The sequence below is a fragment of the Bos taurus genome, chromosome 7 (genome assembly GCF_002263795.3).
Source record: "Bos taurus isolate L1 Dominette 01449 registration number 42190680 breed Hereford chromosome 7, ARS-UCD2.0, whole genome shotgun sequence".
NCBI lineage: Eukaryota > Metazoa > Chordata > Mammalia > Artiodactyla > Bovidae > Bos > Bos taurus.
In genome coordinates this window covers 53,078,250-53,104,412 of record NC_037334.1, presented here as the reverse complement: position 1 = coordinate 53,104,412, position 26,163 = coordinate 53,078,250, and the positions used below count along the sequence as shown (strand labels likewise).

Sequence of the window (26,163 nt, the reverse complement as noted above, 5' to 3'; positions counted from 1 at the left end):
CATCACAGGAGGCCAAGAGTTCTTCTCAGCCCCAGAGTAGAGTGCTTCCCAGGGTTTGGGGGTATAATTGGCTGCCCCTGACTACTACTGGATCTTCATATAGATTTGCTTTTCCCTGAATCTTGCAAAGTGCCTCTTGAATTGTTTCATCAGTGTCTTGCTATAAGCCCCCTCTCTTAGGGTGCTCAGGTCCAGGTCAAAGGAGTGGACAGGAGGCACAAGCCCTTCTATTTACTTACAGACACTTATTCTCCCTTCACAGAGCTAATGTCCCACATAAATGGATGGAGACCTATAGGGACTACTGGGGGTGTGGATTATCAGCATGAATAGAAGCTAAGCACAGTGCTCTGCCAGCCCCATTCCTAACCTAACCTGAGAGCCATCTGGTCTCTCTCTTTGAGTTAGCATTTGTCTTGTCCTTGTTCCAAGTATCCTTGGAGTATCCAAGTATCCAAGTATCCCAAGAGTCCTTGGGAACCCAACAGCTCTCTCTCCCTGCCCCAAAGGAACATGACCTGGCTGTGCTTTTGCATTATAGATGATCCAGCATTCTTAGGGAAGCAGTGCCTTCTGCACTTTAGATCTAGGAAGGAGTAAGTTGTAGAGAGGATTCTCTTTCCTCTAACCTTCAACTTGGCATTCATTGATAGCAAGTTTTTGTTGTCAAGGGTGGAGAGGGAGCTGCTTAGGGTGACAATCTGACAGCCTAAAAATCATGCATATCAGTCTTTTAACAAGCAATTCCATAGTTAAAGAGACGGAGCCAAAACAACAAAAGAATTTAAGTTTTCAGTCCCACTTATTCAAGACTCTGACCCCCAAAGCCCTTGGAGAAGCATCATCTCTCTGTAAACCATCACTGGAGGCCAAGAGTTCTTCTCAGCCCCAGGGCAGTGTTTCCTGAATTGAACAAAGAATGTTCAAACTACCGTACAATTGCACTCATCTCACACACTAGCAAAGTAATGCTCAAAATTCTCCAAGCCAGGCTACAACAGTACGTGAACCGTGAACTTCCAGATGTTCAAGCTGGATTTAGAAAAGGCAGAGGAACCAGACATCAAACTGCCAACATCCACTGGATCAAAGAAAAAGCAAGAGAGTTCCAGAAAAAAATCTACTTCTGCTTTATTGACTACACCAAAGCCTTTGACTGTGTTCAGTTCAGTTCAATTCAGTCACTCAGTCATGTCCGACTCTTTGCGACCCAATGAATCGCAGCACGCCAGGCCTCCCTGTCCATCACCAACTCCCGGAGTTCACCCAGACTCACGTCCATCGAGTCAGTGATGCCATCCAGCCATCTCATCCTCTGTCGTCCCCTTCTCCTCCTGCCCTCAATCTTTCCCAGCATCAGGGTCTTTTCCAATGAGTCAGCTCTTCGCGTCAGGTGGCCAAAGTATTGGAGTTTCAGCTTCAACATCAATCCCTCCAAGGAACACCCAGTACTGATCTCCTTTAGGATGGACTGGTTGGATCTCCTCGCAGTCCAAGGGACTCTCAAGAGTCTTCTCCAACACCACAGTTCAAGAGCATCAATTCTTCGGCGCTCAGCTTTCTTTATAGTCAAACTCTCATATGCATACATGATCACTGGAAAAACCATAGCCTTGACTAGATGGACCTTTGTTGGCAAAGTAATGTCTCTGCTTTTGAATATGCTATCTAGGTTGGTCATAACTTTCCTTCCAAGGAGTAAGTGTCTTTTAATTTCATGGCTGCAATCACCATCTGCAGTGATTTTGGAGCCCAGAAAAATAAAGTCAGCCACTGTTTCCCCATCTGTTTGCCATGAAGTGATGGGACCAGATGCCATGATCTTCGTTTTCTGAATGTTGAGCTTTAAGCCAACTTTTTCACTCTCCTCTTTTACTTTCATCAAGAGGCTCTTCAGTTCTTCTTCACTTTCTGCCATAAGGGTGGTGTCATCTGCATATCTGAGGTTATTGATATTTCTCCTGGCAACAGATTTCTCTCAACCTGCGTACAGATTTCTCTTTGACTGTGTGGATCACAACAAACTGTGGAAAATTCTAGAAGAGATGGGAATACCAGACCACCTGACTTGCCTCCTGAGAAATCTGTACGCAGATTGTCAAGAAGCAACAATTAGAACCAGACATGGAACAACAGACTGGTTCCAAAATGGGAAAGGAGTACATCAAGGCTGTATATTGTCACACTGCTTATTTAACTTATATGCAGAGTACATCATGAGAAATGCTGGGCTGGATAAAGCACTAGCTGGAATCAAGATTGCCAGGAGAAATATCAATAACCTCAGATACATGGATGACAACCACCCTTATGGTAGAAAGCGAAGAAAAACTAAAGAGCTTCTTGATGAAAGTGAAAGAGGAGAGTAAAAAAGTTGTCTTAAAACAACATTCAAAAACAAAGATCATGGCATCCAGTCCCATCACTTCATGACAAATAGATGGCGAAACAATGGAAACAATGAGAGACTTTATTTTGGGGGGCTCCAAAATCACTGCAGATGGTGACCACAGCCATGAAATTAAAAGACGCTTGCTCCTTGGAAGAAAAGCTATCACCAACCTAGCTGCTGCTGCTGCTGCTGCTGCTGCTAAGTCGCTTCAGTCCTGTCCGACCCCATAAACGTGAGACCCCATAAACGGCAGCCCACCAGGCTCCCCCGACCCTGGGATTCTCCAGGCAAGTACACTGGAGTGGGTTGCCATTTCCTTCTCCAATGTATGAAAGCGAAAAGTGAAAGTTAAGTCGCTCAGTTGTGTCCAACTCTTAGTGACCCCACGGACTACAGCCCACCAGACTCTTCTGTCCATGGGATTTTCCAGGCAAGAGTACTGGAGTGGGGTGCCACTGCCTTCTCCAACCTAGACAGCATATTAAAAAAGTAGAGACAGTACTTTGCTGACAAAGGTCCGTCTAGTCAAAGCTATAGTTTTTCCAGTAGTCATATACAGATGTGAAAGTTGGACCATAAAGAAAGCTGGGCGCCAAAGAATTGATGCTTTCGAATTGTGGTGTTGGAGAAGACTCTTAAGAGTCCCTTGGACTGCAAGGAGATCCAACCAGTCCATCCTAAAGGAAATCAGTCCTGAATATTCACTGGAAGGACTGATGCTGAAGAATACTTTGGCCACCTGATGCGAAGAACTGACTCATCAGAAAAGACCCTGATGCTGGGTAAGACTGAAGACAGGAGAAGAAGGGGACGACAGAGGATGAGATGGTTGGATGGCATCACTGACTTGATGGACATGAGTTTGAACAAGCTCTGGAAGTTGGTGATGGACAGGGAAGCTTGGTGTGCTGCAGTCCATTGGGTCACAAAGAGTCGGACACGACTGAGTGACTGAACTGAACTGAACTGATAGGTTATTAGAAGATACTGGGTGTAATTCACTGTGCTATGGGGCTTCTCTTGTGGCTTAGTGGTAAAGAATCTGCCTGAGCAGGAGACGGAGGTTTGATTCCTGGGTCAGGAAGATACCCTGGTGAAGGAAACGGCAATCCACTCCAGCATTCTTGCCTGGGAAATCCCATGGACAGAGGAACCTGGCAGGCTATAGTTCATGGGATCACAAAAGAGTCAGACATGATTTGGCAAATAAAGCAAACCAAAATGAAAAGCCCTGTGCTATACAGTAAATCCTTATTGCTTATCTATTTTATGTACAGTAGTTTTCATCTGTTAAGAACCAGACATCCTGGAATGTGAAGTCAAGTGGGCCTTATAAAGTATCACTATGAACAAAGCTAGTGGAGGTGATGGAATTCCAGTTGAGCTATTTCAAATCCTGAAAGATGATGCTGTGAAAGTGCTGCACTCAATATGCCAGCAAATTTGGAAAACTCAGCAGTGGCCACAGGACTGGAAAAGGTCAGTTTTCATTCCAATCCCAAAGAAAGGCAATGCCAAAGAATGCTCAAACTACCGCACAACTGCACTCATCTCACACGCTAGTAAAGTAATGCTCAAAATTCTCCAAGCCAGGCTTCAGCAATACGTGAACCGTGAACTTCCTGATGTACAAGCTGGTTTTAGAAAAGGCAGAGGAACCAGAGATCAAATTGCCAACATCCGCTGGATCATAGAAAAAGCAAGAGAGTTCCAGAAAAACATCTATTTCTGCTTTATTGACTATGCCAAAGCCTTTGACTGTGTGGATCACAATAAACTGTGGAATATTCTGAAAGAGATGGGAATAGCAGACCACCTGACCTGCCTCTTGAGAAATCTGTATGCAGGTCAGGAAGCAACAGTTAGAACTGGACATGGAACAACACACTGGTTCCAAATAGGAAAAGGAGTACATCAAGGCTATATATTGTCATCCTGCTTATTTAACTTACATGCAGAGTACATCATGAGAAACGCTGGACTGGAAGAAGCACAAGCTGGAATCAAGATTGCTGGGAGAAATATCAGTAACCTCAGATATGCAGATGACACCACCCTTGTGACAGAAAGTGAAGAGGAACTCAAAAGCCTCTTGATGAAAGTGAAAGTGGAGAGTGAAAAAGTTGGCTTAAAGCTCAACATTCAGAAAACGAAGATCATGGCATCCGGTCCCATCACTTCATGGGAAATAGATGGAGAAACAGTGGAAACAGTGTCAGACTTTATTTTTATGGGCTCCAAAATCACTGCAGATGGTGACTGCAGCCATGAAATTAAAAGACACTTACTCCTTGGAAGGAAAGTTATGACTAACCTAGATAGCATATTCAAAAACAGAGACATTACTTGCCAACAAAGGTCCATCTAGTCAAGGCTATGGTTTTTCCAGTCGTTATGTATGGATGTGACAGTTGGACTGTGAAGAAGGCTGAGCGCTGAAGAATTGATGCTTTTGAACTGTGGTGTTGGAGAAGACTCTTGAGAGTCCTTGGACTGCAAGGAGATCCAACCAGTCCATTCTGAAGGAGATCAGCCCTGGGATTTCTTTGGAAGGAATGATGCTAAAGCTGAAACTCCAGTACTTTGGCCACCTCATGAGAAGAGTTGACTCATTGGAAAAGACTCTGATGCTGGGAGGGATTGGGGGCAGGAGGAGAAGGGGACGACAGAGGATGAGATGGCTGGATGGCATCACTGACTCGATGGATGTGAGTCTGAGTGAACTCCGGGAGTTGGTGATGGACAGGGAGGCCTGGCGTGCTGCGATTCATAGGGTCGCAAAGGGTCAGACACGACTGAGCGACTGAACTGAACTGAACTGAATCCCATACTCCTAATCTGTCCCTTCCCCACCTGCATTTCCCCTTTGGTGACCATAAGTTTGCTTTCAATGTCTGTGAGTCTGTTTCCATTTTGTATACAGACTCATCTGTATTGTTTTTTTAGGTTCCACATATAGGTGATATCATATAGTATTTGTCTTTGTCTGACTTATTTCACTAAGCAAGTATTCTCTAGGTTGAAGATGCCCTTTATAACATAGTTTACAACAGTGAAAAATTGCCAAGAGCCTAAATGCTCAAAAGTAAGGGGATTTCCACACCTATGGTCAATTTATCTTAAACCAAGGAGGCAAGAATATACAACGGGGAAAAGACAGTCTCTTCAGCAAGTAGTGTTAGGAAAGCTGGGCAGCCACATGCAAGTCAACTGAGAACATACTCTTACACCATACACAAAAATAAACTCAAAATGGCTTAAGGACTTAAATAAGAGACACAACATCATAAAACTTGTAGAAAAGAACATAAGCAAAACATTCTCTGAGGTAAATCATACCAATGTTTTCTTAGGTCAGTCTCCCAAGGCAATAGAAATAAAAGCAAAAATAATGTGGGACCTAATCAAACTTTGAAACTTTTGCACAGCAAAGGAAACCATAAATGAAATGAAAAGACAACCCACAGAACAGAGGAAAATATTTGCAAATGATGGGACTGACAAGGGGCTTCACTTCCAAAATATAAGAACAGTTCACACCAAATATAAAAAAAAACAAAAAACCCAAACAAAAAAATGAGCAAAAGACCTAAACAGACCTTTCTTCAAAGAAGACATACAGATGGCCAATAGATCTATGAGAAGATGCTCATCATGTCTTATTATTGCTGCTGCTGCTAAGTCGCTTCAGTTGTGTCCGACTCTGTGAGACCCCATAGACGGCAGCACACCAGGCTCCCCCGTCCCTGGGATTCTCCAGGCAAGAACACTGGAGTGGGTTGCCATTTCCTTCTCCAATGCATGAAAGTGAAAAGTGAAAGTGAAGTCGCTCAGTCGTGTCCGACTCTTAGCGACCCCATGGACTGCAGCCTACCAGGCTCCTCTGTCCATGGGATTCTCCAGGCAAGAGTACTGGAGTGGGGTGCCATACCACCTTGCACCGTCACTGGAGAAACAGCAGTGCCATGTCCACGACCCTACTTTAAGAAGTTACTCATGCCAGAGGCTTCCCTTGGGCCAGATTTGGGTTTTAAACCTACTTTTCATTAGATCACCGACCAGTAGTCCCTGTGGGCCTTAGTCTCTCCGGCTAAGAAATTTACAAAGAATTTACCTTAAAGGTTTGTGTGAGGATTAAATGAAACAAAATGTGTAAAGTTCTTAGTGCACAGGACCCAGTAAAGGCTCAATAAATACTGGCTGTTATTTATTATGCTTTACGTAGGTATCCTTACTTATTGTCCCTGTTCTTTTCTTTCTTTGCTGTGGTGGTAAAATATACATAAAATCTATCATTTTAATCATTTTAGAGTAATTAGTTCAGTGGCAATAAGTACAGTCACACTGGTGGGCAAGTATCACCAGAATCCTTATGCAGAACTTTTTCCACCTTTCCAAACTGAAATTTCATACCCACTAAAAATAACTTTCTAATTCTCCCTTCCTCTGGTCCCTGGCAACCACCATACTACTTTCTATCTATGGATACTACTTTCTATCTATGGATTTACAAGTCTAAGTACCTAATAGAAATGGAATTATATATTTATCTTTTTGTCACTGGCTTATTTCACTTAGCATAATATCTTCAAGGTTCATCCATGTTGTAGCATGTGTCAGAATTTCCTTCCTTTTCAAGACTGAATAATATTCCATTATATGTATATACCACATTTTGTTTATCCATGGACAGCTGGGTAGTTTCTACCTTTTGACCATGGTGAATAATGCTGCTACAAACATGGGTGTCTAACCATCATTTCAAATCCTTGCATTTAACTCTTTGGGACATACACCAAAGGGTGGAATTGCTAGTCCATACAGTGATACCATTTTTAATTTTTCTGAGGAACTGCCATACTGCATTCCCATAGCAATGCACCATTTTACACTCCCACCACAAGAGTTCTAATTTCTTCCCATTCTCACCGAAACTTACTACAGTTTTTTTTGTTAAAGTAACCATCCTAACGGGTGTGAGCTGGTATTTCACTGTGAGTTTGATTTGCATTTCCCTACTGGTTAGTGATGTTGATCATCTTTCATGTGCTTATTGGCTATTTGTGTATCTTCCATGGAGAAATGTGCATCTAAGTCCTTTGCTCACTTTTTAATTTGAGCTGTTTGTATTGATGTTGAGTATAGCAAGGTGTCTTACATGAGTTTATTCCTTTCTTCCCAAAATGCTGCCAGAGCCTCCTCTTAATGCCCCAAGGCACCTCAGACTGATAAATGAAATCTGCAACAGCAGCTAGAAACATGAAATAAACAAATGCAGAAAGGAGGGAAGGGAAGGCCAGCTAAGAAGATAAACAAACCAGCTCTAATTCTCTCCAGCCAGTCCTTACTAAATTAGCCACAAAATGTCAGCACCTCAGATTCAAATGTGAAGTGATTTATATAAATTTCACCTTTGAACTTGACAAGAGGAATGAGTCTTTGCACATTAGGAGCACCCTCCCTCCTCTCCCCACAATGGAACAGCAGCAGCAAGCACCAGAAAACACGAGAAAAAGAGTGAGGAGCCTGGAAAGATGTTAGGTCCTGTAAAGCAGCTTTCAGGGTGCAGAAACACATCTGGGGGATGAAACAGAAAGAGTGATTGCTCCCCCATCATGTTCTCCAGAGACGGAATCTTAGAACACAGCGTAGAAAGGTAATGTTAATAAGGCAAGTGAAGCCATGATGAAAAGTTGTATAGGGAAGACAAGTGAGAATAAAATCAGGAGATCCCCTAAAATGACAGCCATCCACGAGACACTTTTTAAGCATACTTGCTCTTCTGATAGTAACCCCAGCCCTGCCCAGGTTCCTTCCTCTAGAATTTGAATAAGACTATAACTCTACACTAAGAATCACTAAATGCAGGCTCCCAGGCACCGTATTCCGAGATGCATCCTTTGTGGGTCCAAGTGGGGCCTGGGGATCTGTATTTTAGCTCCGCTGTCCACGATGAAAGCTGTGTCGATGGCTAGAGACCATATCTTGAACCCTTCTGGATACTCTCAGTGGCAGAGATTCCCCTGGGCTATACCCAGTCTGTGGGACAGCCATCATAGTCTCTATTCCCCTTTTCCTCCCCAAATACTGGGAATGATTCCTGAGATGATGAACAGAAAAATTAGGGGACAATGACTTATTATCCCATGACCCAGGATTCTTCCTTCCACAAAAGAATTTTCTAAGACATGTTTTCACTTTTCAGGTACTTGTAAGTGTTTGTTTGCCAGATTAAGAGTGTAAGTGAGAGAGTTATTTCCTAGGCAGGTTGATACGGAGTCTAGGGGTCCCCAAGGAGAGAAGGGTCTGGAATTCTCAAGGAGGAAGAAAGGACAAACTTTATTCTTTCTCCACATTCTTTAGGATTATATAACAATAATGTATCCTGCCTAAGGACAGTCTTTGGATTCAACCTTCTGTTATCTTAAAATGTTAATTATGGGAGTAGACCTGGTCTTTACAAGGATGTATCTTGCCTGAGGACAGTGTTATCTTAAAATGTAAATTATGGGAGTGGGTCTGATGAGGTCTTTACAACCTCCAGACATTCTTTGGATTATATAACCTCATTGTTAACACTAGCAAGGGGGTACTCCTTCTACCCCCTTCTGATGCCTATGTCAGAAGCTTTCTCTATCTCCTTTATACTTTAATAAAACTTTATTTCACAAAAGCTCTGAGCCATCAAGCCTTGTCTCTGGCCCCGGATTGAATTCTTCTCCTCCGGGGGCCAAGAATCCCGGTGTATTCGCGTGATTCAACAACAACCTTTCCTAAGAACTTTGGCAGATGGCATTCAGGGGAGAGATGGAGAGCATTTAAGATCCATGGCAAACTGAACCTCAATGAATAATGAAGATAATATGAGAATCACAAGCCAAAGGTACAGAGACAGAGAATAGGATTTTGTTTGCACGCTTGTCAAGAACACATCCGTTTGTAATTGTAATAATAATGACTCTTGAGCCAGGCCCTATGCTAAGTACTTTACTTGATTTAAACATATATTTATATAAGTAAATATGAACAAAAGAAAAACTGAGGCTGTATTTACAGATGAGTACAAGTCAGTTAAGCAACGTAGTCTTGTGTTTTAGCACGAGTTCTAGACAGCCTCAGGTTCAAGTCCTGGCTCTGTCATTCATTAACTGTATGACCTTAGCAAGGAAGGTCTCCAGGTCTGAGTGGGTACATCTGAGAAATAAGGCCGCATGTACATCACAGGACTTTTCATCCAATTAAAGAAAATGATATGTGCAGAGCTCTTAGCATAGTGGTAAAACCAGCTTATGAGTATTTTTAACGGTTGCTATTATCATTGTTGCTGCCTGAGTAGAGTTTGAGTCCCCTATACTAAAGGAGGGCAAGAGTTGAGTCTATAGCCAGTTCTGACTTCACACATTCCCACCAAGATGCAAAGGAATACAGGGGACACTACCAGGCCAGTGTTGTCACCAAGGTGTACCCAGAGCTGGAAACAACCTATCACCAGTTATTCATGCCGGATAACTCCCCCTGCACAGAGAGTGCATCCTAGAAACTGCAGAGATCCATAAGGTAGACGTGAGGTCACTTCAAGAATGAAAGGAAGTATAAGAGAACCCAGTACTGAGCAAATATTCAACCATTATTAGACACTGTTATATCTCTAATAACATTGTTATTAACCTGGGCAAGGCTGGAGTTACTATCAGAAGAGTAAGTATGCTTAATTTATAAGATATCTGCTATGGTGTCTCTAAAAACATGACCTCATTAATAGTAATTCGCATTGAGCACCTACCCCAAGAGCCATCTCCTGGGTCTGCATGCCAAATACCTTCCCCTTTTCCTGATGAGAGCGTCTTTTCTCTGGGGAGCTTCCTCCCTCCATCCTAGTAGGTAGACCATCGGGTGGCTCTAGTAGGGCTGCCCATCACAGTGCTCTATTCCAGCTTCTGACAGTCATTACTAAATCACTCCAGGGCTTCCCTGGTGGCTCAGTGGTAAAGAATCTGTCTTTCATTGCAGGAGACACAGGTTCAATCGCTGATCCAGGAAGATCCCACATGCCAAGGAGCAACTAAGCCTGTGCACCACAATTACCGAGCGGGTGCTCTAGAGCCTGGGAGCCACAACTACTGAGCCCATGTGCTGCAACTGCCGAAGCCTGTGCACCTAGAGCCTGTGCTCCCCAGCATGAGAACCCACCACAAGGAGAAGCCCGTGCACAACTAGAGAGCAGCCCCTGCTCGCTCCAAGTAAAGTCCACGCAGCAATGAAGATCCAGCACAGCCAAAAGTAAACAAATAAAATTATTTTTAAAAAATCAAAACATAATAGTTCCTGGCTAACCAGCCAGAGGTCACCAAGCAGCGAGGTAGGGCATCCAGAGGACCTCAGGAAGGACTGCAGCTCTTCTGTGTGAGTTTTGGGTTCCAGCTGAAGGATTCCAAGCAGAGTCGAGGAGAAGCGAGAATCAGTTCTGGACTGGTTGCTGTTTTGGTCTCAGGATTAAGAAAAGCAGGGGTTAACTAGGGATGGAGTGCTGTCATGAGGTGAGGGCTCAGAGCAGTTAGTTATTCTCAGTAAGAGATGAGAATAACAAAGCAGGCCTTTGCTTTTGCCTTTTGTCAGAAGTCAGAAAGCAGCAGTCATCCCAAGAGAGGTCCTTGCGGCATGTCACAGCTGCTGCCCGACTGTGGGAGAAACAAAAAGCTGTGGCTCTGCAGCTGACTTCATCTTCCCTGTCCTCCCAGCCGACTTTTTTACTTCACAGTCCAAGCTGATCTTCACCATCAGCCCCAACTGTGACTTTGTACAAAGACACCCATCCTCAAAACATTTGACTGTCATTTGCTAGAAAATTGCCCTAATGAGAATTCAATCCTCTGATGACTATGATGTGAAGGAAACCCCTGGTTGCAAAGCTCAAGCTGCTGTGATAAGGTAGAACTCTGCCACACCAACAAGGGTTGCAGCTGGATCGTCCGAGGCAGAGCCTCAGGGGAGGCCCCGCTACAAGCTGCTGGGGCCGAGCTGCTCATCACCGCCTGGCCTCTCCCAGCCTCCCAGAGGACTGACTGTTTAAGCTATTATTTCCATTCCAGGAACTATCCCAGTCTTTTTCCAGTAATCTTTATTATACCAAGCCACTGAGTTACTGTTTCTTGCCACCCTAGAACCCTAAGTGGCCTATCTCTGTAAGCCCTGTGTTGGCTGCTGGGGATAGAGAGGAATAAGATGCAGGCCTACCTGGATGTGCTCACTGACTTCTTGTGACTAAAGGGAGTGATTATTCTCATGACAAAAAAAGATTCTTCCCTTTGCAAAATAATTCACTTCTGGGTCTTCCCATCCCTTATTTTGTAAACTTCATGATGGCTTACTCTATCCCCAGTGCCTGGCCCACAAGAAGCCCTCAGTGGATTCACTGAAAGAATGATGGATGATGTGATCATCTCCATTTCTAAAGATAAGGAAAAAGAAGCTTATAACTCATTTGGTGGTGGTTTAGTCACTAAGTCATGTCCTACTCTTGGGACCCCATGGACTGTAGCCCGCCAGGCTCCTCTGTTCATGGGATTTTCCAGGCAAGAATATTGGAGTGGATTGCCATTTCCTTCTCCAGGGGATCTTCCTGATCCAGGAATCGAACCTGGGTCTCCTGCATTGTGGGCAGATCCTTTACCAACTGAGCTATGAGGGAAGTAGATGCTGTCAATAAGTGGCAGAGCAGAAATTCAAAACCAGATCAGCTTGTGTCTTCCCTCCACTACACCACACTATGTTTCCCTTATCCACCCAAAAATGGAGCTCTCCCCTTCTTAGATAGGAGACATTCCAAGATCCCAAGGAAATATTCTAATTTCAAAACATCATGCCATGACTTGGCAGGTCCTCTAAGAGCTAAGCAGGATTACCATATGACCCAGCAATCCACTCCTAGGTATATACCCAAAGACCTGACAACACCTACCCAAATGAGCACATGTACACACATGTTCACGGCTGCACTATAGCCACAAGAAGGAAACAGCCCAAATATCCACCAATGGATGGATGGGTAAACAAACTGGCAGATGCATGCAATGGAATCTGTTATTCAGCCATAAAGAGAAATGAAGCACTGACATGTTGCAACGTGAATAAAGCTTGAACATATACGGTACAGGAAAGACACCACACAGCAAAGGTCACATACTGTATGATTTCATTTATATGAAATAGCCAGAGTACATAAATTCACAGAGATAGAACACAAGAGTTGGGGGTTTTCAGCGTTGAGGGGAGGAGGAAATGGAGAAAAACTGCTTCATGGGTAGGGAGTTTCCTTTCGAGGGGATGAAAATGTTTTGGAACTAAATAGAGGTGATGATTACATAACAAGATGAGTGTTCTGAATGCCACTGAATTGTTCACTTTAACACGGTTAATTTTGTTATGTGAATTTTACCTCAATTTTTAAAAAAATCATATTCCAGGAGCTCTGAGGGCACTCAGGAACACCAAATGTTTCCCATGGCACTTATGCTTGCTGCTGTTCATGTGCTGGAGAAGTCCTCTTTTGGAGGAAGTTTGGTCAAACAGCTGGAGTACAGACAGCCTCAATTCAAACCCCAGATCAACTACTTATGTCATGAACTTGGGTGAATTTCTAAACCTCTGGATGCTGGTTTTTTCATCAGTAAAACTGCTACCTCGTAGGGTTGTTTTAAGGACTAAGTGAGATAATAATGCATGCAAAGCACTTGAACAATTCCTAGGACATGATAAATGCCCAGTAAATATCAGCTGCTATAATGATGATGATGGTCTGCTAAAGTGAGTTCACTGCTTCCAACCCCTCCATTTTCCAAAGTTTTCATCATATTTGCTCTCTAATACATTTTATGCTACAGAGATGTTTCTGCCAGGAAAGGAACTATTCTCCTCAGAGCAGACTGACTCCCAGCGAAGAGATCTCCAGCAATGAAATTCCAAAAATGTTCTGGAGGACCCTTCCCTCCTGGAAGTGAGCCCGACACAGAATCATTAGAGTGGTCCCTGTGCCCTCTGGCTGCCTGGGTAATTTAGTGCATTTATTGCTAGCTCTATTTCTCGGTGATTTGCTACGTGGGATGACAATGCTCCCCTCCTAGCACCAGGCTATTTCCTGTGCTCTGTGATGTGGCGATTTGGAGCTGTGGGAGACATCCCACGTAGCTGGTTGGCCAACTTCAGATATCCACCCTGGTCCAGATGGGTCACTAGGCTCAAAAAACATCCTGTCCACACCCTAATTATATCAAACCTGTGCCTCTCATCAATGCCTTAGGGCATACATTTGATTTTTTAAAAATAATCATTTGAAAAATGAAGCTACTTAGCAGCAGCAGCAACAATATATAAAAGAATATGCCATGAAAAGGAAGCCTCTTCTGCTCCCTGCCCTTCAGCCTCTCAGCCTTTCAGTTTTTCTCCTCCAAAATCATCATGACTGTTTCCTGTACACCCTTCCAGAGACAGGTTGCTCATACAAGAACATATATTTATTCCTCCTTCTATGACGCCCACGCATACTCTAGCACAAATGATACCATACAAGGAGTTGCCATCTTGTTTTCTTTTTTGAATACCATAACATTTATTAAGGAAATTAAATTCTTTTTTCAAAAGGCAAAAAAAAAAATCTTCCCAGAAATACAACTACAGGTCTGAATGGCCTCTCTGAGGAATCCTTGCAAATATTTAAGTGATACACTAATCATCACATCTTGTTTTCTTTTTAAAAATTAGCTATCACGGTAGTATTCATATTAGTTCATGGAACTCCATCTCTTTTTAATGGCTGCAATGTATTCCATCTAACAGGTATCCAAAGATTTATCCAGCCAGTTCACGACTGATTGATATTTAGGCTGTTTCCAGTATTTTCCTTTAACAAGCAGGCTACAATGAATGCCTTCCTAGAAGGAAATGAGAATTCAACTTCCTTCTGTTGAGGTGTGGCTTCCTCCTCTTCCCTTAGCACTTTGCTTATACAGTTGCCTATGGAGAAGGCAGTGGCAACCCACTCCAGTGTTCTTGCCTGGAGAATCCCAGCGGCGGGGGAGCCTGGTGGGCTGCCCTCTATGGGGTCACACAGAGTCGGACACGACTGAAGCGACTTAGCAGCAGCAGCATACAGACAGGACACGTTCATTACTTTGTCCTGTGTCCTGTACTGACTGTTAGGACACCCTGAATGTCTTGTATACAGCTTTTTTCAATAAATTACCAAAATACGTCACAGCTATTTTTCCTCCACAGTAATTGGTGCTTGAATCACTTAAATGGCAACACCAGCTGAAAAACGTATCTCCACAAATAAAGATTCAGGCAACCTCTTATGATCTCCTGCAGGTTTAGCGGAAGGAAATAAAACGGGTCACTGAGAATTAAATGTATTTATTTGCACATTCAGGAAAGGAAAACACTGTTCTTTGGCCATAGTCCCATGCCGTGAACAGTAACCACCGTTAATAAGAAACAACTGATTTTTTTCCCCTGAAAACCAGCCAATCAGCGACACCCTCACTTCAGTAACTATGCTTCTGCACGTGAGCAAATCCAGGCCGGCCCAAGCCTCCAAAAGCCAGCCAATCAGTGACAGTGTCCATGCTCCTAGACGACAGCCAATCAGCAAGCGTCTCACTCCCAGGACCTTTCTGGAAAACCAGCCAGCCAAAGGCAGCCTTGCTCCACGGATACATTAACACAGCTGAAAAGTCCTTACCTCCTGAAATCCTTTCTCTTCTGAAAATCCACTAGACCCCGCTCCCGGGCTTGGGCTTCCCAAATCAGCTCCGGCTTTGCTGGGGGGACTTTGCCTTAAAAGTGCAGTTCCCACTTTTAGGCAAACAGGAAGTTCACCTTAAAAAAACAAACCAGACGTTAAATCCAATGTATGTTAGTTTGCAGTTTTGCAGCCCTTTTAACGGTTGGACCCAGCTGTTTATAGTGAGAGTTTGAACCTGTGAATGACGGATGTACTCTCTCACAGCTGTGAGATTATCAATCTCTGATTCTTGCAGTGGTTTTTATTACTTTTTTCAACCTTCCAGAAATATTTTTTTTTTTCTTGAGGTGTAAGAGACATATAACATTAGTTTCAGGTGAGCAACATAATATTTTCTATTTATAAATATTGCAAAATGATCACAAGTCTAGTCAACAACTGTCAACATATAGTTAGAAAATTTTCTTTGTGATGAGGACTTTTCAGATTTACTCTTAGCAACTTTCAAATATGCGATAAAGTTTAAAGGCATCAGGCTTTACCTTACATCTCCATGACTTATTTACTTTATTGCTAGAAACTTGTACTTTTTGGCCCTTTTCACCCATTTCTCTTAATCCTTACTCCTTCACCTGTGGCAACCACCAATCTGTGCTCTGTGTCTGTGAGCCTGGTTTTTTGTTGTTTTAAATATGTGTCGTGGGCTATTTTGTCTTTGTTTTATTTCAGTTAGCATAATGCCCTCAAGGCCCATCCATTTTGTTGCCAATGGCAAGATTTCATTCTTTTTATGACTGAATAGTGTTCCATTGTGTAATCTATGCTGCATCATCTTTATTCATCCATTGATGGACACACAGGTTGTTTCTATATCTTGCCTATTGTAAGTAATGCTGCAGTGAACACAGGGTTGCATACATCTGTTCAAATTAGTGTTTTCATTTTCTTCAAATAAATACCTTGGAGTAGAATTGTGGGATCATATGGCAGTTCTGTTTTTTATTTTTTGAGGAACTTCCATACTGATTTCCATAATCGTTGCACCAATTTACATTACCACAAACAGTGCATGAGGATTCCCTTTTCTCCACATTCTCAGTAACATTTGTTGTTTCCCACAATAATAGTCATTCTGACAAGTGTGAGATGATACCTCATTGTGGTTTTGATTTGCATTTCCTGTTGATTTAGTGGTATTGAGTATCTTTTCATGTACCTATTGGCGATCTGTATACCTTATTTATAAAAAATCTATTCAGATCCTCTACCCATTTTTAAAAGGGGATTGTTTAGGCTTTTTTGCTATTTAGTTGTATGAGTTCCTTATATATTTTGAATATTAACACATCATCAGATATCTATTTTTGTGTATATGGTGGTGGTGGTGATGGTTTAGTTCCTAAGTCATGTCTGACCATTTGCAACCCCTTGGACTGTAACCTACCAAGCTCCTCTGTCCATGGGATTTCCCAGGAAAGAATACTGGAGTAGTTGCCAGTTTCCTTCTCCAGGGGGCCTTCCCAGCCCGGGGATCAAACTGGCATCTCGATATCTCCTGCACTGGCAGGAAGGTTCTTTACCACTAGCACCACCTGGGAAGCCCTCTTTTATGGCAGAGCCAAAAGCAAAGAATCACAGTGCAGAAATTATTTTTGTTTTGTGCAATATTTTTCTCATGAGAAAAGCTTGTATATAAGGCAATTGCAAGTAGAATTGCCTTCCAGATGAGACTTCAAAAACAGTAGCAATTTTTTGCAGACAGTCTTACTGAGTTGAGTTGGTCACACACACAGACACACACACTAAAACCAAAGGGACACAGGAAATTTTTGGAGGTGATGGATAAATGTATTAATTGTGATGACTGTTCCCCAGGGAATACATATGCCTATACATACTCATCAAACATATACATTAAATATGTAGTTTTTGCATATATATTAAAAAGTTAATAATACAAACCAAAACCACAATGATCTAGAAGTAATCTAAGTGCCTACTGATAGATGAATGGATAAAGAAGTGGTATATATGTATATATAATGGATATTATTCAAACATAAGAAAAGAATGAAATCTTGCCATTGGTGACCATATGGATGGACCTGGAGGGCATTATGCTACTTCAGACTGAGAAAAACAAATACTATATGATTTCAATTATATGTAGAATTGGAATCTAAAAGCAAAAGAAATGAACACACTTAACAAAACAGAGTCATAGACACAAAGAACAAAAGGTGGTTGCCAGAGGGGAGAGAGGTGAAAGAATGAGAGATATAGGTGAGGAAGATTAAGAGGTATAACTTCCAGTTACAAAATAAGAATCATGGATATGAAATGTACAGTGTGAGAAATATAATCAATAATAATGTAATGTCTTTATATGGTGACAGATGGTAACTAGAGTTATTGTGGTGATCATTTTGTAACATACAGAAGTATCAAATCACATTGTTGTGTACCAGGAGCTAACACCGTGTTGTAGATCAATTGTACTTCAAACAAACATGTGCACACTACTATATATAAAACAGAATCAACAGGGACCTACTGTATAGCACATGGAACTCTACTCAATACTCTATAATTACCTATATGGGAAAATAATCTGAAAAAGAATGAATATATGTATATGTATAACTGAACCACTATTCTCTACAACTGAAACTAACACAACATTGTAAATCATACACCTGAAACTAACAGCATTGTAAACCAACTACACTCCAGTATAAAAGAAAGGGAAGGACTTCCCTGGTGGTCCAGTGGTTAAGACCCCATGCTTCTACTGCAGGGGGCATGAGTCCTATCGCAGGTCAGGGAACTGAGATACCCATAAGCTGCACAGCCAAAACATGAATTAATTTAATTTTAAAAACTTTTAAAAATTCAAACTATCTTCCCTCTAACAAAAAATAAATTACATGTGAGTGACAAGCAATTCCAAGATCATTGCTAATTTAGTAAACACATCATTTTTATCATGAAGCTGTGATTCACCAAAATACATATTTCTATTGACACAACAACAATTTTATCTTCAATGCTGGATATTTTAACTAAATTTATAATTGTGTTTACATTACACTGAGCATGATTTCTCCTTAGCGAAAGTCCAATGGCCAAGGACAAGTTAACTTGGTTGTGACCACTACGGAAATCACATTAGAATGTAAATAGGACTTCCCTGGTGGTCCAGTGGTTAAGAATCCGCCTGCCAATCCCACATGCTGCAGGGCAACCAAGCCTGCTTTCTGCAGCAACTGAAGCCAGACCACCTAGAGCCCATGCTCCACAAGAGAAGCTGATGCACCACTATGAAAGAGTAGCCCCTGGTTGCTGCAACTAGAGAAAGCCAGAGCGCAGCAATGAAGACCCAGGACAGCCAAAAATAATATGTAAAATTTTATAAATGTAAATGAAACATGCCTAGACCATCACTTTTGGGAATTTTATAAGAAAATCCTGCAAAGCAACGACCTATTAAGATCCAAATCACTGGGGAAATATAAAGAAAGAAAGAGGACTCTAATTTAGACGCAATTTATTTCAGATAAACAAAAAATATGCTTTTAGAGACACTTATCTGGTGGTACAGGAGGTAAGAATCCGCCTACCAATGCAGGGGACATGAGTTCGATCTCTGGTCCAGGATTCCACATACCAAGAAAACACTAAAGCCACAACTACAGAGCTCACATGCTGTACCTGCCAAAGCCCATCAGTTAGAGTCTGTGCTCTGCAGTAAGAGAACCCACTACAAGGAGAAGCCCGTGCATCACAACTAGAAAGCAGCCCCACTCCCTGCTCCTACAGAAAGCCCCACGCAGCAACAAAGACAGCGCAGCCGGTAAAAAAAAAAAGCTTTTAGAGTAAGTATATCTCATGGAGGATTTTCTTTTATCTCAAAGTATATATGCATAAGAAAGTAGAAATGATTCAAATTTAATTGGGTATCCTGTTTATATTTCTTAAATCTGGAAACACTATTCCTTCAGCCTCTGTGGCTTCCTGTTTCTGGTCATCTCTGTCTATAATGCCACCCTCCTCCTCTTCAGTGACCAAATCCTAACTGTTTTTCAATGCCCATCTCAAAACTCTAGTAATAATAACAACGATCCCTTAGTGACAGCTAACTCAGTGCGAGGCACTGTTCTAAGTGCCTTACATGTATTAAATCATTTATTCCTCCCTGAGGTAACTACTCTTGGCAATCATAGTACATACCATAAGGTAGGTGTTATTTTTCCTATTTTATGGATGAAGCAATTAAGCAGAAAGAAATTAAGTGACTTCCCAGAAGTTACAATCAGTAAGTGGTAGAGCTGGGAATCAAAGTCAAACAGTGGCTCTGGCCTGCATTCCTGGACATGCCCCAGGTCTCTCCAGCTTTGATCTATGCGGCTCTCTTGGGACTCTGAGCTGCTTTCTCATCTAATATCTGAACCACATGATCATGCAGCTTATTATACTGTCATCCCCTTGTGAAGGAGCCTGAAATTACTAAACTTGTCCACATTTCTCCACTTAAAAGGAATTCTGCAATAGCCAAGAGGTAGGAGCAACCTAGTGTACCTGGAGAGATTAAAAGATATGTATGTATATATGTGTATATACACAACACACACACACACAATGGAATAATTTTCAACCTTTAAACAGAAGGACATTCTGACACATGCTACAATGTGGATGGAACTTGAGAACATATGCTAAGTGAAATAAGTCAGTTGCAAAAAGTCAAATGCCATATAATTCTTTGTATGTGAGGGAACAAGAGTAAATGAATTGGTAGAGACAGAAAGTAGTGGCTGCATGGGCTCAGGGCAGGAGGAAATGGGGAGCTGTTGTCTAATGGGTATGCAGTTTCAGTTTTGCAAGATGAAAGAGCTGTAGAGACGAGTTGTAAAACATGAGTGTACTAACCATACCGAGCTGAACACTTAAAAATGATTAAGATGGTAAATGTTATGCTGCTTTTACCATAAATAATTTTTTTAAAAACAGAGAAAAAAGAATTTTGCATTTGCCTTCTTAGTCACTCCCTTCTCACCTGCTCTCTAGGAAGCCAGTTTTTGGCAGTATCATATCTGGGTTTTTGGAATGAGAGAGAGAGGAAAAGAGAACAACTGGGAAGCCAAACTCTGGTATCTGCATCAAAAAAGACAGAGAAATTTACTGTAAGGTAAAGGAGAATGGACATTAAGTTGAAGGAAGGGTGAGGCAGTCACCTGCTTTGGCTGGTTATGTGTGATGGGGTGTTGGGGCAGATTTTTTCAGTTAAGAATTTAGAACAAGCAGTGGAAAAAGGTTTTCTGGTTAGCAGTAAAAGGAATGAGGCAAGGAGAATTTTAAAAGGTGCTCTGAGTTCTGATTTGGATTGTCTTTGATATTCCTCTAGAGACCTTAACAACAATTCTAATTGCTTTTGGTCACCAGACTGTTTCTCTGTATATAACTCTGGTGCAAGAACAACAACAACAATAATAATATGGGATTAAACTATGTAAAATGGACAGTATTTGGTTTCTAATCCATAAAAATGACAATTTTTGTATGATTCAACCTAATAAGTGATATTTATGGAGCAGCTGCCATGTTCAGGCATAGTTCCAAATGCTTTACACGTGACAATCTATTTTAAACCTCATGACAACCCTATGAAGAAGTTTCCCTACTTCACAGTTGAGGAAACTGAGGCACAGAGATTAAGAAAACGTCCCAGCTAATAAGTGGTTGATCTAGTATCTGAACCCACTGGGCTCCACAGCCAATGTTCTGAAACATGTGGGGCTTTGATTTTATATGCAAGGTACTGAGCTAGGTGGTATGGGAAATGCAAAGATCAGTGAGAAAGTAGTGAGATCAGAAAGAAAGTGAGAAAGAGCTATAGGAAATGGAGATTAAGACATGGCCTCAGATAATGAGAAGACAGCAAGTAACAGCAGAAGCCTGTGAAGCAGGGGATTCACAAACACAGCAGAAGGCAGCACAATGTGGGAAGGTATGGCCTGAGGAATGGAGAGTCATTGGTGGGTCAGACGATGCACCTCCAGGCACGGGGGAGAGAAAACAGGGGTTGGTTGATCTCTTGCTCAACATTTATCCCACCTATGGAATTTTCCTGAGTGTGTTAGATATCTACTGCAGCATAACAAATTACTTTATAATGCAGCAGTTTTAAACAACAAATGTTTATTTCCTTACAGCTTGGGTCAGGAATTCAGGATTGACTTAGCTGAGTGATTCTGGTTCAGGATCTCTCATGAGACTTCATTCAATATACTACTGATCAAAGTGGTGCACTTGTTACAAGTGATGAACCTACACATTATAATCACCCAAAGTCCAGTTTACATCAGAGTTCACTCTTGTACATTACAAGGGTTTAGACAAAAGTACAATGAAGGACATGTATCCATCACTACAGTGTCATATAGAATAGTTTCACTACCCTATAATCTCTGTACTCCACCCATTCATCCCAGCCTCCCTGTTGTTTCCATTGTTTCCTGTTAATTCATGGAAAACATCTTTTTTACTGTCTCTGTACTTCTGCCTTTTCCAGAAAGTCATATGGTTGGAATATTAAAATATGCAAAAATCCTCAACAAAATTTTAGCAAACAGAATCCAACAGCATATTAAAAAGATCATACATCATGACCAAATGGGCTTTATCCCAGGGATGCAAGCAAGGATTCTTCAATATTTGCAAATCAAGCAATGTGATACACCACATTAACAAACTGAAAGATAAAAACCATATGATTATCTCAATAGATGCTGAGAAAGCCTTTGACAAAATTCAACACCCATTTATGATAAAAGCTTTCCAGAAAGCAGGTACAGAAGGAACATACCTCAACATAATAAAAGCCATATATGATAAACCCACAGCAAACATTATCCTTAATGGTGAAAAATTGAAAGCATTTCCCCTAAAGTCAGGAACAAGACAAGGGTGCCCACTCTCACCACTACTATTCAACACAGTTTTGGAAGTTTTAGCCACAGCAATCAGAAAAGAAAAAGAAATAAAAGGAATATTATAATACATAGTCTTTTCAATAACACACATTTTAAGTTTCCTCCAGGTCTCATGACTTGACAGCACATTTCTTTTTAGCCCTTATTGTAATTATTGTTTTCAGCCACTAAGTTTTGGGGTAATCTGTTATGCAGCAATAGATACCTCAATATTCTTCCAGAGTATCCCATAACTAACCTCAGGGGAAAAAAGATGTTTATTTTTGTATTCAGTTATTCACCCAACTTAAACCCAACAGAGTGTATTTGGCTTCGGATATGGTTAGATCTAGACAGCTCAACTGATGTCAACAGGGCTTTGTGTCTGTTTTCTATTGTTTCCACATCCCTCACTGACAGCTCTAAACTTTCCTGGATTTTATTAGAAGAAAGATTCATACAGAAGAAAAGTATCTTCTTTCTTCTGACCTGAGTCATCTGCTATAACAGTGAGTCATGTTTTTGATCTTAAGTCACAGAAAACTCTACCAGCAGTGGCTTAAATAAATATCCCACAGGGATATTTATTATTTCCTTAGAAGAAGTCAGGAGTAGGAGGTCTGCTGCTGCTGCTGCTAAGTCGCTTCAGTCGTGTCCAACTCTGTGCAACCCCACAAATGGCAGCCCACCAGGCTCCTCCGTCCCTGGGATTCTCCAGGCAAGAACACTGGAGTGGGTTACCATTTCCTTCTCCAATGCAGGAAAGTGAAAAGTGAAAGTGAAGTCCTCAGTCATGTCTGACGCTTAGCGACCCCATGGACTGCAGCCCACCACGCTCCTCCATCCATGGGAGTTTCCAGTCAAGAGCACTGGAGTGGGGTGCCATTGCCTTCTCCGGTAGGAGGTCTGCTGCTGCTGCTAAGTTACTTCAGTCGTGTCCAACTTTGTGCGACCCCACAGACGGCAGCCTACCAGGTTCCCCCATCCCTGTGATTCTCCAGGCAAGAATACTGGAGTGGGTTGCCATTTCCTTCTTAATGCATGAAAGTGAAAAGTGAAAGTGAAAGTGAAGTCGCTCAGTCATGTCTGGCTCTTAGCGACCCCATGGACTGCAGCCCACCAGGCTCCTCCATCCATGGGATTCTCCAGGCAAGAGTATTGGAGTGGGGTGCCACTGCCTTCTCCTAGCACTTGTCAAATATCAAAGACTTAAGTTCTTTCTATCCTCCAGTCTAGTTTCATGCTCGTTGCCTCACAGTTATAATATAGTTTCCCCTGCTCCAGGCATCACAACTGCCTTCATGACAGGAAGAAATGACAAGGAACAAAGATTATATAGATGAACTCACAAACAAAAAAATTGGGGTAAGGGGCGTACTCACAATTCTTTTAATTAGACAACTTTAGTTCTAAAACAAGAGGATGGGAGGATGAGTATAGGTAACAGTTTAAACCCAGGCACGGAGTGGGAGGAGTCCGAGGAGGGCAGAAGGTTAGATTAGAGAGTATTTAATTGCACTCATCTCACACGCTAGTAAAGTAATGCTCAAAATTCTCCAAGCCAGGCTTCAGCAATATGTGAACTGTGAACTTCCAGATGTTCAAGCTGATTTTAGAAAAGGCAGAGGAACCAGAGATCAAATTACCAACATCCACTGGATCATAGAAAAAGGAAGAGAGTTCCAGAAAAACATCTATTTCTGCTTTATTGACTATACCAAAGCCTTTGACTGTGTGGATCACAATAAACTGTGGAAAATTCTGAAAGAGATGGGAATACCAGACCACCTGACCTTCCTCTTGAGAAATCTGTATGCAGGTCAGGAAGCAACAGTTAGAACTGGACGTGGAACAACAGACTGGTTCCAAATAGGAAAAGGAGTACATCAAGGCTATATATTGTCACCCTGTTTATTTAACTTATATGCAGAGTACATCATGAGAAACGCTGGACTGGAAGAAGCACAAGCTGGAATCAAGATTGCCAGGAGTAATATCAGTAACCTCAGATATGCAGATGACATCACCCTTATGGCAGAAAGTGAAGAGGAACTAAAAAGTCTCTTGATGAAAGTGAAGGAGATTAAAAAAGTTGGTTTAGAGCTCAACGTTTATAAAATGAAGATCATGGCATCCGGTCCCATCACTTCATGGGAAATAGATGGGGAACCAGTGGAAACAGTGGCTGACTTTATTTTTGGGGGCTCTGAAATCACTGCAGATGGTGATTGTAGCCATGAAATTAAAAGACGCTTACTCCTTGGAAGGAAAGTTATGACCAACCTAGATGGCACATTGAAAAGCAGAGACATTACTTTGCCAACAAAGGTCCGTCTAGTCAAGGCTATGGTTTTTCCAGTAGTCATGTATGGATGTGAGAGTTGGACGGTGATGAAAGCTGAGCGCTGAAGAATTGATGCTTTTGAACTATGGTGTTGGAGAAGACTCTTGAGAGTCCCTTGGACTGCAAGGAGATCCAACCAGTCCATCCTAAAGGAGATCAGACCTGGGTGTTTATTGGAAGGACTGATGTTGAAGCTGAAACTCCAATACTTTGGCCACCTCATGAGAAGAGTTGACTCACTGGAAAAGACCCTAATGCTGGGAAAGATTGGGGCAGGAGGAGAAGGGGACGACAGAGGATGAGATGGCTGGATGGCATCACCAACTCGATGGACATGGGTTTGGGTAGACTCCGGGAGTTGGTGATGGACAGGGAGGCCTGGCATGCTGCGATTCATGGGGTTGCACAGAGTCGGACACGACTGATGTGACTTAGCAGCAGCAGCAAAGAGTCGGACACGACTGAGCGACTGAACTGAACTGAACTGAAGGAGGGGAGGAGGAAATAAAGGGTATCATGGATCTGTGATAACATAGTCAGCCATCGGTTTCCCAGGGGATTGCTTCAAGGACCCCCACAAATACCAAAATCCACACCAGCTCAAGTCTCTTACATAAAATGACACAGTATTTGCATATAACCTATATACAACCTCCTGTATATTTTAATCACCTCTAGATTATTTATAATCCCTAAGACAACCTAAATATTATGTAAACAGTTGCCGGGCACACAGCAAAACAAGTTTTGCTTTTTTAGGAACTTTAAAAATTGTTTTTCAAATATTTTCTATCCAAGTTTGGTTGAATTTGTGCATGTGGAACAATGGACATGGAGGGCTCACTGTATTTCATTTAATGCTCACAATAGCCACATGAGGTCAGTATCACTTAATTTCCACTCAATCCCCAAGTTCCAGAGAAGAAAATTAAGAACTGGGGAAGGGGAGTCATTGGCTTGAGTCACTCACTCAAGAAGTGGATATTGGCAAGAACAGAATTCAAACCCAGGCGTTTCTGATTAGTTCCCATGCGGACTCCAGAGTCTCCAGAGTTAACAGATACCGGCACTGGTTCCCTACAGAAAGCTTAGTCACTAAGCTGTGTCTGACTCTTGTGATCCCATGGGCTATAGCCCGCCAGGCTCCTCTATTCACGGGATTCTCCAGGCAAGAATACTAGAGTGGGTTGCCATTTCCTTCTCCAGGGGATCTTTCTGATCCAGGGATCGAACCTAGGTCTTCTGCATTGCAAGTCCTTAAAGATAAGGACTGATTAAGGCCCAATTAAGGTCACTTCCTAGACCTTTCTGAAGGCAACTGACCAGCTGCTGACTAGCAGCCTATTATCTGAAGTATTTGGAATAGGGTGGGAACCTCACTAAGAAACATCTGCAATCCTCAGTCTGAGATGAGATTTCTAACTAAATTAAAAAAATAAAGCAAAACAAACAAACAAAAAACCCTACACCAACAGTGAAGCCAAAGAACAAGTACCCAGAACTTGTGTTCGCTGCACAGTCCCGGCTCATCAGGGTCTCACCAGAAGATGGAGCCGCAGCGGGGCCCAAAAGGAAAGGGCGAGCCGAGTCAGGGGAACTGCAAGACATGGGCGCCCAGCTGCCTTGGGATGGCCCGTTTGGTATGTTCTCATTTCTGTAAAATATAAGGATCTTAACGAAAATTCACTGAGGATGTAGTCTAAACTGTTAACATGAT

General features: G+C 42.1%; 1 protein-coding gene across 1 annotated transcript in view; it reads right to left on the bottom strand.

Moving 5' to 3' along the window:
* NDFIP1 (Nedd4 family interacting protein 1) overlaps nucleotides 1–26,163 on the bottom strand; it is a 128,518-nt gene that overhangs the window by 98,411 nt on the left and 3,944 nt on the right. Inside the window, exon 2 of the mRNA XM_059888770.1 lies at nucleotides 15,129–26,100. The gene's annotated coding sequence lies outside the window, so the exon portion shown is untranslated. The remainder of the gene's footprint in view (nucleotides 1–15,128; nucleotides 26,101–26,163) is intronic.